The 13221-nt window shown below is 43.2% G+C and overlaps 1 long non-coding RNA gene across 1 annotated transcript; it reads left to right on the top strand.

Moving 5' to 3' along the window:
• The first annotated feature begins 5819 nt into the window (after window positions 1-5819).
• Window positions 5820-6506, top strand: LOC135525241 (uncharacterized). Its single transcript, XR_010453099.1, has 3 exons — window positions 5820-5919; window positions 6017-6106; window positions 6319-6506. It is a non-coding gene; the product is annotated as an uncharacterized LOC135525241 (long non-coding RNA).
• The last annotated feature ends 6715 nt before the right edge of the window (window positions 6507-13221 follow it).

Genomic DNA, 13221 nt, shown 5'->3' with positions numbered 1-13221 from the left:
ATTAATCTAGTTAGGCAAATGTTAAGTTAGCATCACCATGTTCCAAAGAATTCTGTTTCTATAAAGTTTTATTGCAGTTGAAAATGATCTGTGGTGTGTGTTGGTTTCTTGTGAGCTATGAAGTATACCCTTTTAGTAGAATGTTTTTCTTCATTGGATTTGTTGATTTGTTGACCAAAGAGTAGAGGTAAGTGCTGAGCGGACTAATATAAGTGAAGGTCCGATTCAAATTTGTATTAATCCAAAGGTGTCACATCTGACTCACAATTTAGTGTCAATAATTCTTCATGTTTTTAATGTATAGCAACACTGACAAATTCTAAGGTGGAACTATTTGTACTACAGCATTGGAAATAGGGTCTATCCAAATATAGTGGTTATGAAATGCGAGAATGCTCAAGAACATTTTCTGACCAATAGGCTTGTTTGTCGTAATATTGGACCAAAGGTTCCTTCGCTTGAGTCAAGAGGTCCTGTCTCAACTTGCACATGTAAGGGAAGCAGACAGCTGCAGATGAAATGACTGCTGGGTTCTACGGTAACCAGGTCTCTCTTGCCAAAAGAACCCACTTTTGCAATAGAGACCTGATAGTGCCTCAAGGCAACGCTTATAGAAATGATTCCTTTTATACAAATAAAAAGCACCCCTTTATCTGGAATAGATGTAGTGTTGACTTACGTTTGAAATATTAATGACATTTGCTTAGCCTTCAAACTGCTTCGTTCAAAATACCGTTGTTTGGACTGCGAGTCAATGACTGTATCGTTTATCTTTTGATCTGAAGCCTGACACTGTACGACACGTTGTGTCTCATCCTTCCTCATTTGAATAAAGCTTCCTCAGCATGATTTTATTCTAACATTACCCATGTTTTTTTTTCAACAAATGTTGATTCCCCATGTAACGACACGTGATTATTCCACAGGGGGCACTAAAGGTCTAACGAAAGGAGGTTGAACGCTTTACCTTGACACCATCTGAACTTACACACAGCCTCAACTATTTAAATGACAAATGTCATCTGCTCTCACACAGTACATTAATAGATGACGATCCCTTGGGGTTTTCACAGTCATCATAAATACTTTTTGTCAACCTATGTATTGTTGTCTAAGGTTCATTCCGAAACGCATTCTCTCCACCAAAGCCCAAAGCTTACTAGCATTATATAGATATCACTCAAGTTTAAGAGGTGTTACCACATTTTTGTAGAGATGTATATGGGGGGCAGTGCAAAGGCGCACATAGCAGTGTAAGATCAGTCATGCATCGTACAGTTTCTCTCTAGAAACATGATGAGAAGCTATGACTTAGCAGAGCAGTATCGCTGTATCAATTGTTCTAGAACTGGTTCAAGAAAGGTAAGGTTAGTTAGGCTCCATGTGATCGTGCGTCACCATAACTGAAACATGGCCTTTTTTTCACGGTGTCATGTCATGTTTCCCAGTTTATGCAAAAACTTGCACCATTTGCATACATTTCAATTTCTCTGGCCGGCAGTGAAGGGGTTAATCAGCTGTGTGCTCTCAGGATATGGCTCACTAGCAGAATCTGTCTGACACAGCTGCTGTGCTAATCTTCTATCACAGCGCTGAAAACCAGAGGTGTTTCCAGAGGACAACAACAGAGCTGGTTAGAGAAGCTTCAAACCAAACCACGTACGCACACACACACAGATCTAGGAGCAGTTGACCTCCACCGAATGTGAACATTAGCCACTAATATCTGACATCAGTATAGTTTATAAAAGTGTCTGTTTGTCTGTCTTTCAGTTTCTGTTTAGACTACATCAAAGATAGAGAAGCTGTGCAGCCACCATGTTCAATCATGTTACCTAATTAGCTAGCTTGCTAGCTGACAATCTGTTTGACCTGTTGCAAATAAACATTTGTTGGCATAGAAAGGGGATTTAAAAATTATTGATTGAAATTTCCCCCACCACATTCTGACTGGGTTAATAACTTAATATTAAGTTAATATGGACCCATTGTCTTAGACTTGAAATCTTGGACCGGGATTCAAACACAGGGACTCTTATTTCAGCCACAGGGACTTGTGACTCGACTCAAACATTGACTTTGACTCAACTCAGAGTTAGCCATAGCGTCTTGTGAATTGACTCGGACTTATGCTTTAGTGACTCGACTACAACACTGCTGCCATTACATGGCTGCTACTACTGCTACAACTAACAATTCTAGCAAGGGGTACCCCAGCTTGGATACACTTTTCTGCTGCTCCCTCAAAAGCATTATGCAAACATTTTTACTATATCTCCCAACTCATAACTCCCTGTTGGGTTGAGTCTATCTTCAAATAAACGCAGCAAGAAGATAACAACAGCTAACACAGGGAGCTGAAATCCTGGGGTCCGCCTTATTTTCCCTCAGTTCTACCCCATTTTGAACAGATGCTTTCATCCATGACCAGGCCATTGTTTTGGCAGTTTTGCTGCACGAGGCAAGACAATTGCAGACATTCTCCAATCCGACAAAAAAAATAGGCCTATAGTGTACAGTGTCAGCCTATAATGTAATTTTACAACTAGACCTACCATAAGATAGCCTACCATTTTTAAAACATGCAGTTGCGTTGGATTTATCAACCTAGTCCTGATTCCTGACAAAAGCTTATAGGTACTTGTCCTTTAAGATATGAACATCAGTTATCCATCAGCTACCCAAATTTATTACAAGTTTTCTTGAGGCTTTTTGCAAAGAGATCAATGCTGATGTAACGGCCTACGTCTTCACAGCAGTACAAAGCTGAAATCACTTATTATCAGTACATTTTATTCCACCTTGTGAAACCAGGGGTCTAGTGGAGGGTAAATGTGAATAGGATTTAAAAAAGGCCTTTTATGAGAGAGAAAGAGAGATGGTGAGAGTAGCTGAGTGCCTATAGTAAGAGATGGCTGTTAATATCACTAGGCTGTTTGGTCTGTGTGCAGGTAGTGAACCTGATTGCTGAGGGGTTAGGTTGCTAGTTAGAATCTTAACCTGCCATAAGCTACTTTTGTGTCAGCAAGTCTCCAGACCATTCAAGTAGCTGCACTGAACACCTCACTGATACTGACTGTAAGCTACAAACCCAAATTGTCTAAGGAAATGTAGGTGACTGTCACGGTTTTCGTCCTCTTCTGAGAAGGAGTAGGAAGGATCAGACCAATACGCAGCGTGGTAAGTGTTCTCATATTTTTAATTAAAACTGAACACTACACAAACTGAAAACGAAACAGTTCTGTGTGGAAAACACAGACACAGAAAACAATCACCCACAACCAAAATGGGGAAAACAGGCTACCTTAGTATGATTCTCAATCAGAGACGATCGACAGCTGCCTCTGATTGAGAACCATACCAGGCCAAACACTGAAAAACAACATAGAAAAATGAACATAGACTACCCACCCCAACTCACGCCCCTGACCGAACTAACACAAAGACATAATAAAGGAACTAAGATCAGAACGTGACAGTACCCCCCCAAAGGTGCGGACTCTGGCCGCAAAACCTGAACCTATAGGGGAGGGTCTGGGTGGGCGTCTGTCCGCGGTTGCGGGTCTGGCGCGGGATGTGGACCCCACTCCACCATAGTCTTGGTCCACTTAAGTGGCGCCTTTGGAGTGGCGACCCTCTCCACCGACCTCGAACTGGTGACCCTTGCAGCAGGCCCCGAATAGATGGGAGACTCTGGCAGCGCCGGACAGGCGGGAGACTCCGGCAGCGCAGTAGTGAAGGGCGGCTCCGGCAGCTCCTGACTGACGGGCGGCTCCGGCAGCTCTTGACTGACGGGCGGCTCCGGCAGCTCTTGACTGATGGGCGGCTCCGGCAGCTCTTGACTGACGGGTGGCTCCGGCAGCTCAGGACAGACGGGCGGCTCCGGCAGCTCAGGATAGACGGGCGGCTCCGGCAGCTCACGACAGACGGGCGCTCCGGCAGCTCAGGACAGACGGGCGGCTCCGGCAGCTCAGGACAGACGGGCGGCTCCGGCAGCTCACGACAGACGGGCGACTCCGGCAGCTCAGGACAGACGGGCGACTCTGGAAGCGCTGGACAGACGGGCGACTCTGGCAGCTCAGGACAGACGGGCGACTCTGGCAGCTCAGGACAGACGGGCGACTCTGGAAGCGCTGGACAGGAGGGAGACTCTGGAAGCGCAGGAAAGGAGGGAGCACCTGGAGGGAGGAGACAGCCTGGTGCATGGGGCTGCCATCGGAGATCTGGTGCGTGGAGGGGGCACCGGATGGACTGGACCGTGGAGGCGCAATGGAGGTCTTGAGCACCGAGCCTGCACAACCTGTCCTGGGTGGATACTCCCTGTAGCCCGGCAAGTGCGGCGGGGTGGAACAGACCTTATTGGGCTGTGCTGGTGAACCGGGGACACCGTGCGTAGGGCTGGTGCCATAAAACCCGGGCCGAGGAGACGGACTGATTGAGAACCATACCAGGCCAATCACAGAAATACAACATAGAAAAAAGAACATAGACTACCCACCCCAACTCACGCCCTGACCAATCTAACGCAAAGACATAATAAAGGAACTAAGGTCAGAACTTGACAGTGACAGTAATAATATTGCACACATATTCAGAAATCTGCAAGTTTTTATACTACTTCTATATTGCATGATGTTTTTGTTTTTTAAAATCCATTCATTTCCCTGTAATCTGCTGAGATTGTGAACGTTTTCAGGCTTTGAAGGGAGTTTTGACTGGATTTACTAGAAATGTGAAATTGACCTGGCAAGCCTGTCTCTGCCTGAGCATGATCACAACAAAAGTAGCTGTGCAGCACGATTTTTAAGGAAGAGGAGGATGGTTGCAGACGTTCGCATTCATGCAAGAAGGTAAGTTATGAACTAAACTGTTAACCAATATGTTTACTAAAATTGTATGTGGTGTATTGGCAAGCAACGCATGTTCCCATTGTCTTTATTTGTAATTAATGTTAGCTCATGTATGTCTTTCGGGGAATCCAACATGCATTGACAATGTCCGAAAGCCGCATTGTATCAGATATACTTCATCATGAGATTGAAATTGGTAGGCTCATCCAAACCATTCATTAATGTGCAATTATTACTTTGCATGTTTTTACCTTATACTTATTTACTGCTTGCTAATGATTAGCGTGCTAGCTAACGGTTAGCGTGCTAGTTTAGCATAATTGGTCAAAATGTCTTTGATTCAGAATACATGATTGTGGTTAACCCAATGTTACATGCATTGGAAAATAATATTGCCAGTGTAACTTGAATTGGTTTACAAGCTAGCTAGAAAAGCCAGTTCCTTTTCATCTGTTTTGTCAAGTCATAAGCATGCATGTGTGCGGAAACATTTTAATAAATCCCCTCATTTAATTATTTTATTTAAGTTTTGGCAGTTTTTTTATCACCCTTTCTTACCCAAAGAGAAATAAGTTGCTAGTTATTTTGGCTTTGCACGTAAAAGAGTGAAACACCACAACAGGAATAAGCATTGTGTAAAGTGTAAAATTTGGTAGGACTGCCAATTCACATGCCTTCCTTTAGCCATATCACTCACACTGTTTCTTGTTTAGTCCATCCATAAAAGCAGATGTGCTTCAGTTGCATCCAGGAACTTGTATAATGTGCTTATGTTATGCTTATACTTGCTTTTTTACCTTGAAAGTGGTCTTAAAAAAGGAAATTGTAATAGATGTTTGTAGGACCTCTATCAGTCAATGATAACAGTCATTTGTGTCCCCCAGCCCATCCCATTTGTTGTGTTCCGAGCAATCTTGTCATTCTTTTAAGTGTCAACCATTCTTTTTGAAACTTGTCTTCCCTTACGAAGGCACTGCAGAGGCTAAGAAGACGCATGGAAACTCGAAAATAAACATAATTCAACTTGTAGACCAGATTTGAAAAGGAAATAATAAAACCAGAAGCTCAGGTTTGTCAGTTGTTTAGAATGAGGATACTGGGGATTGTTGAATCATATTCAACTGCCTAAGTGGCACATGACTAATTTAATATTATTGTATCCTTAGATGTCAGACACCGAGGCTGCCAGTACCTCTGGATCGATTGTCCATGTGTTGGATGATGCACAACCGTTGGTCAGAACTGACAGTGTTTACGTAAGTTTGTATCATTCAACACCATAACATACTGTAAGTTCTTGTGAATCTGCTTTGTAAATCAAAGACAGGCAAGTCTGCACTTTCATCCCATATTCATTGTATTGTATCAAAATGTAAAGTAGAGGAGCACAGAGCCATAACTAATCAAAAAGTCCAAATACTTTGTGTTATCTCTCCAGTTATCTAAGATGCTTTTTTCTGCAATACAGTTGACCAAAGCTATGCTTGGATACAAGACTGATGACTCAATAACTAGTATTGACAACAGTGAAGACGTTATGTCCCAGGGCCATCAGGATCATCAGAGGAAGGCAATTTCTATGAAGAAAATCTGACCGGTATGCCTATACCTTACATACACATGGACCTATTCGTATCTGATATGTCAGTGCATTTTCACTCTGTAGTCAAATAAAATGTTATTGGTCACATGCACATGGTTAGCAGATGTTTATACGAGTGTAGCGAAATGCTTGTACTTCTATTTCCGATTGTGCAGTAATATCTAACAATTAATCTCTAACAATTTCACAACAACTTCCTTATCTCTTCAACCGATCGCTGCTCACACCTGCCCGCCCGCCCAGCATCACTACTCTGGATGGTTCTGACTTAGAATATGTGGACAACTACAAATACCTAGGTGTCTGGTTCGACTGTAAACTTTCCTTCCAGACTCACATTAAGCATCTCCAATCTAGAATCAGCTTCCTATTTCACAGCAAAGCATCCATCACTCATGTGCCAAACGTACCCTTGTAAAACTGACTATCCCACCGATCCTTGACTTCGGCGACGCCATTTACAAAATAGCCTCCAACACTCTACTTAGCAAATTGGATGCAGTCTATCACAGTGCCATCCGTTTTGTCACCAAAGCCCAATATACTACCCACCATTGCGACCTGTGTGCTCTCGTTGGCTGGCCCTTGCTTCATATTCATCGCCAAACCCACTGGCTCCAGGTCATCTATAAGTCTTTGCTAGGTAAAGCCCTGCCTTATCACAGCTCACTGGTCACCATAGCAGCACCCACCCGTAGCACACACTCCAGCAGGTATATTTCACTGGTCACCCCCAAAGCCAATTCCTACTTCGGCCGCTTTTCCTTCCAGTTCTCTGCTGCCAATGACTGGAACGAACTGCAAAAATCACTGAAGCTGGAGACTCATATCTCCCTCACTAGCTTTAAGCACCAGCTGTCCGAGCAGTTCATAGATCACTGCACCTGTACATAGCCCTCCTGTAATCAGCCCATCCAACTATCTCATCCCCATACTGTTGTCAGTATCTACTTGTACACTCATCTTCTGCACATCTATCACTCCAGTGTTTAATTGCTATATTGTAACTATTTCGCCACTATGGTCTATTTATTGCCTTACCTCCGTTATCCTTCCTCATTTGCACACATTATATAGACGTTTTCTATTGTATTATTGACTGTATGTTTGTTTATTCCATGTGTAACTCTGTGTTGTTGTTTGTGTTGCACTGCTTGGCTTTATCTTGGCCAGGTCGCAGTTGTAATTGAGAACTTGTTCTCAGATAGCCTACCTGGTTAAATAAAGGTGAAATAAAAATAAAAAAAAATAAAGTGTAAAGGAATGAATATGTACATGTAAGTATATGGATGAGGGAGATACAGAAGATGGTATAGAGTACAGTATATACATATGAGATGAGTAATGTAGGGTTTGTAAACAGTTTAGAAAGTAGCATTGTTAAAAGTGACTAGTGATACATTTATTACATCCAATTTTTAATTATTAAAGTGGCTAGAGATTTGAGTCAGTATGTAAGCAGCAGCCACTCAATGTTAGTGATGGCTGTTTACCAGTCTGATGGCCTTGAGATAGAAGCTTTTTTTTTCAGTCTCTCGGTCCCAGCTTTGATGCACCTGTACTGACCTCACCTTCTGGATGATAGCCTGGGTGAACAGGCAGTGGCTCGAGTGGTTGTTGTCGATGATCTTTTTGGCCTTCCTGTGACATCGGATGGTGTAGTTGTCCTGGAGGGCAGGTAGTTTGTCCCCGGTGATGCGTTGTGCAGACCTCACTACCCTCTGGAGAGCCTTACGGTTGTGGGCGGAGCAGTTGCCGTACCAGGCGGTGATACAGCCCGACAGGATGCTCTCGATTGTGCATCTGTAAAGGTTTGTGAGTGTTTTTGGTGACAAGCCAAATTTATTAAGCCTCCTGAGGTTGAAGAGGCGTGTTGTGCCTTCTTCACCATACTGTGCGTGGGTGGACTATTTCAGTTTGTGTACGCCGAGGAACTTAAAACTTTCCACCTTCACTACTGTCCCGTCGAAGTGGATAGGGGGGTGCTCCTTCTGTTGTTTCCTGAATTCCACGATCATCTCCTTTGTTTAGTTGACGTTGAGTGTGAAGTTATTTTCCTGACACCATACTCCGAGGGCCCTCACCTCCTCCCTGTAGGCTGTGTCGTCATTGTTGGTAATCAAGCCTACCACTGTAGTGTCGTCTGCAAACTTGATGATTGAGTTGGAGGCGTGCATGGCCACGCAGTCATGGGTGAACAGGGAGCACAGGAGAGGGCTGAGAATGCACCCTTGTGGGACCGCAGTGTTGAGGATCAGCAGGATGGAGATGTTGTTTCCTACCCTCACCATCTGGAGGTGGCCCGTCAGAAAGTCCAGGATCCAGTTGCACAGGGCGGGGTCAAAACCCAGGGTCTCGAGCTTAATGACGAGTTTGGAGGGTTCTATGGTGTTAAATGCTGAGCTGTAATCGATGAACATCATTCTTACATATGTATTCCTCTTGTCCAGATGGGCTAGGGCAGTGTGCAGTTTGATTGCGTCGTCTGTGGACCTATTGGGGCGGTAAGCAAATTGGAGTGGGTCTAGGGTGGAGGTGATATGATCCTTGACTCGTCTCTCAAAGCACTTCATGATGACGGAAGTGAGTGCTACGGGGCAATAGTCGTTTAGCTCAGTTACATTAGCTTTCTTTGGAACAGGAACAATGGTGGCACTCTTGAAGCATGTGGGTACAGCAGACTGGGTTAGGGATTTATTGAATATGTCCGTAAACACACCAGCCAGCTGGTTTGCGCATGCTCTGAGGACACGGCTAGTGATGCCGTCTGGGCTGGTAACCTTGCGAGTTTTAACACGTTTCAATGTTTTACTCACGTTGGCTGCGGTGAAAAAGAGCCCGCAGGTTTTGGTAGCGGGCCGTGTCAGTGGCACTGTATTGTCCTCAAAGCGAGCAAAGAAGTTGTTTAGTTTGTCTGGGAGCAAGACGTCAGTGTCCACGACGGGGCTGGTTTTCGTTTTATAATCCGTGATTGACTGTAGACCCTGCCACATAGGTCTCGTGTCTGAGCCATTGAATTGCGACTCTATTGTCTCTATACTGACGCTTAGCTTGTTTGATTGCCTTGCGGAGGGAGTAGCTACACTGTTTGTATTCGGTCATGTTTCCGGTTGCCTTGCCATGATTAAAAGCAGTGGTTCGCGTTTTCAGATTTGTGCGAATGTTGCCATCAATCCTTGGTTTCTGGTTGGGGAAGGTTTTAATAGTCACCGTGGGTACAACATCACCGATGCACTTGCTAATAAACTCGCTCACCGAATCAGCGTATACATCAATGTGGTTGTCTAAGGCTATCCGGAACATATCCCAGTCCATGTGATCGAAGCAATCTTGAAGTGTGGAATCAGATTGGTCGGACCAGCATTGAACAGACCTGAGCACGGGCGTTTCCTGTTTTAGTTTCTGTCTATAGGCTGGGAGCAACAAAATCGAGTTGTGGTCAGATTTGCGACTCTTTAATCATAAGACATTCACCCCCGCCCTTCTTCTTACCAGAGAGATGTTTGTTTCTGTCGGCGCGATGTGTGAAGAAACCGGGTGGCTGTACCGAGTCTGATAACGTATCCCGAGTGAGCCATGTTTCCGTGAAACAGAGAATGTTACAATCTCTGATGTCTCTCTGGAAGGCAACCGTTGCTCGAATTTCGTCTACCTTGTGGTAAAGAGACTGGACATTGGCGAGTAGTTTACTCGGGAGCGGTGAGCGATGTGCCCGTCTACGGAGCCTGACCAGAGACCGCTCCGTCTTCCCCTTCTGGGGCGCCATTGTTTTTGGTCGTCTTCTGGAATCCGATCCATTGTCCTGGGTGGTGGTCCAAACAGAGGATCCACTTTGGGAAAGCCATATTCCTGGTCGTAATGTTGGTAAGTTGACTTTGCTCTTATATCCAATAGTTCTTCCCGGTTGTATGTAATTAGACTTAAGATTTACACATGGACCTATTTTTAATTACAATGTCCTTTTCAACATATTTTCCAGGAGAGATGTCAGCGATTCGGGCCAAACAGCCAATGACCAAACTGGGACAAAAGAGAGGCTCACACAGTAAGCATGTTTCCTGCTCCCTTCAGTCAGTGTATTTTCACTCTCGTGTCAACTTATGGCCGTACTGTGCTGGTCCAGATCAATCCTGTCTTTATCAGTTAGTGTATTTCCAACCATGCCAGCACAGAACGGTTCAGTTTGGATTGGACACAAGTCAAGATGTTAGATCTGGAACTAGTGTGTCAGGATAGATGTTAACACAGAAGGATTACCACGCTTTACATTGTTTTTCTTGAGGGAGGGAACTTGATTTAATAGGTATTGCTTTTATTAGAAGGTTTACATTGCAAACAGATTGTTGGGCTTAGATTCCATACAGATTGAGTCTGCTTTGATGTCAGCATTGCACATTCTCCTCTCACATCCTTATCTATGTAGTTATTTAGTTGGGATTGTTAGTTTAATTTCAACACACTCTCTGCAGATACAGCTGTAACCTTGTAGAGTTAATACAGAGAGATGTTCAAGTACTGTATTGTAGTCAACCTTTATTTAATGTAGTCATTCATAATGCCATCTCTTTACAAAGGAACAAAAAGGTATTGGTCGACAATAGAGGTGGATGCAGTTGAAGATTCCTTGATGAACTTTATCCGAATGGGGAAAAATGCCTGGAAAACGCATTCATTTCTGCTTCTCCCCAAGCGCTAGTAAACAGGGACTGGAGAGCAGTACAGTTCTATGTACACAACAGAATAGTTGCAGATCAGAGAAAATAAGTGTATGAGATGCTTCTGGCTCTCTTGGTGTACTTCTGAGGATTTAATGGGACTTACATGACTTAAGCTCATAGGCAGATGACGAATGTCCTATATCTCACTGTTCGGGGGAAGTTTTTCCTGGTGGATGGTTCACTTTTGGAGTGACTAAGGTCTCAATAATACAAAGCCTGCTGACTTGAAATGTTACAGAAAAATAAAGAAAATTCTAAGCTATTAATCTGTTACTTGGATATATTGAATCCGTTACTAAAATGGTTGTTCCAGTTTAAATACTTTAATGAAGAACTAGACTATAGCCGTTGAGTTGCCTTCTGTGTTGCATCATTCTGGCATTCTACATGAATATTTTCCGTCATAAAATAGAAATAATGCGTCAAATATCGAGAATTTAAAATGGTTAATTATTTTACGCTTCCATTAGGTACAACTTAGGCAGTTGGATAGCTTTTATAGATTTCATAGGAGGCATTCTCTCTGTGGCTTATGGCAATGCATTGCAATGCATTGAGTGGCTGCTGCCAACATACAGACTCAATCTCAAGCCACTTTAATAATGAATAATTCGATGTAATAAATGTATCACTAGTCACTTAAATAATGCCACTTTTTATAATGTTTACATACCCTACAGTACTCATCTCATATGTATATACTGTACTCTATACCGTCTACTGCATCTTGCCTATGCCGTTCGACCATCGCTCATCCCTATATTTATATGTACATATTCTTAAATATTCCTTTACACAGGTAGTTGTCGTGAAATTGTTAGATTACTTGTTAGATATTTCTGCACGGTTGGAACTAGAAGCGTACAAGCATTTCGCTACACTCGACAGATTCTGCTGATGAGCATAAACTGAGAGCACACAGCTGATTAACCCCTCCACTGCCGGCCAGGGAAATTGAAATGTATGCAAATGTTTCCCAGTTTATGGAAAATACTGAAAGAAAGAAGGCTGTGTTTCAGTTATTGTGACGCACAATCACATGTAGCCTAACTAACCTAACCTTCCTGAGAGTATGATGGAAAGTGTTCATATGTAACCCAACATCCTTCTATGCTTTGCTCTCTATCCCTCGCTCTTCTTTCTTGAACAATTGACAAAGACATACTTCTCTGCTGCGTCATAGCTTTCTCATGCATGTTTCTAGAGAGAGACGGTACGATGCATGACTGATCTTACAGTGCAATGTGTGTCTTGGCGCTGACGCCCATATAAATCTCTACAAAAATGTGGTAACACCTCTTAAACTTGAGTGATATCTTTATAATGCTAGTAAGCTTTGGGCTTTGGTGGAGAGAATGCGTTTCGGGAATGAACCTTAAACAACAACACATAAGTTGCCAAAAAGTATTTATTATGATGGACTGTGAAAAACCCAAGGGATCATCATGTATTAATGTACTGTGTGAGAGCAGATATGACATTTTCTGTCATTTAAATAGTTGAGGCTGTGTGTAAGTTTAGATGGTGTTCAATGTACAAAGTGTTCAACCTCCTTTCTTACAGACCTTTAGTGCCCCCCTGTGGAATATCACGTGTCGTTACATGGGGATCAACATTTGTTTTTGAGGGTTGAAAAAACAAACATGGATAATGTTAGAATAAAATCATGCCGAGGAAGCTTTATTCAAAAGACGAAGGATGAGACACGACGTGTTGTACAGTGTCAGGCTTCAGATCAAAAGAAAAACGATACTGTCTCTGCCTCGCAGTCCAACCAACAGTATTTTAAACGAAGCACAGTTCGAAGGCTAAGCAAATGTCATTCATATTTCACAAATATAAGGCATCACTACATCTATTCCAGATAAAGGGGTAATTTTTATTCGTATAAAAGGAATAATGTATATAAGCGTTGTCTTATGTGGCACTATCCAGGTAGAAAGACCTGGTTACCGCAGAACCCAGCAGTTATATTTCATCTGCAGCTGTCTGCTTCCCTTACTTGTGCAAGTTGAGACAGGGCCTCTTCGCGTCAGATGTGCCTCCTTCG

The sequence above is a fragment of the Oncorhynchus masou genome, chromosome 31 (assembly GCF_036934945.1).
Source record: "Oncorhynchus masou masou isolate Uvic2021 chromosome 31, UVic_Omas_1.1, whole genome shotgun sequence".
Lineage (NCBI taxonomy): Eukaryota > Metazoa > Chordata > Actinopteri > Salmoniformes > Salmonidae > Oncorhynchus > Oncorhynchus masou.
This window is presented reverse-complemented; position numbering and strand designations above follow the sequence as displayed.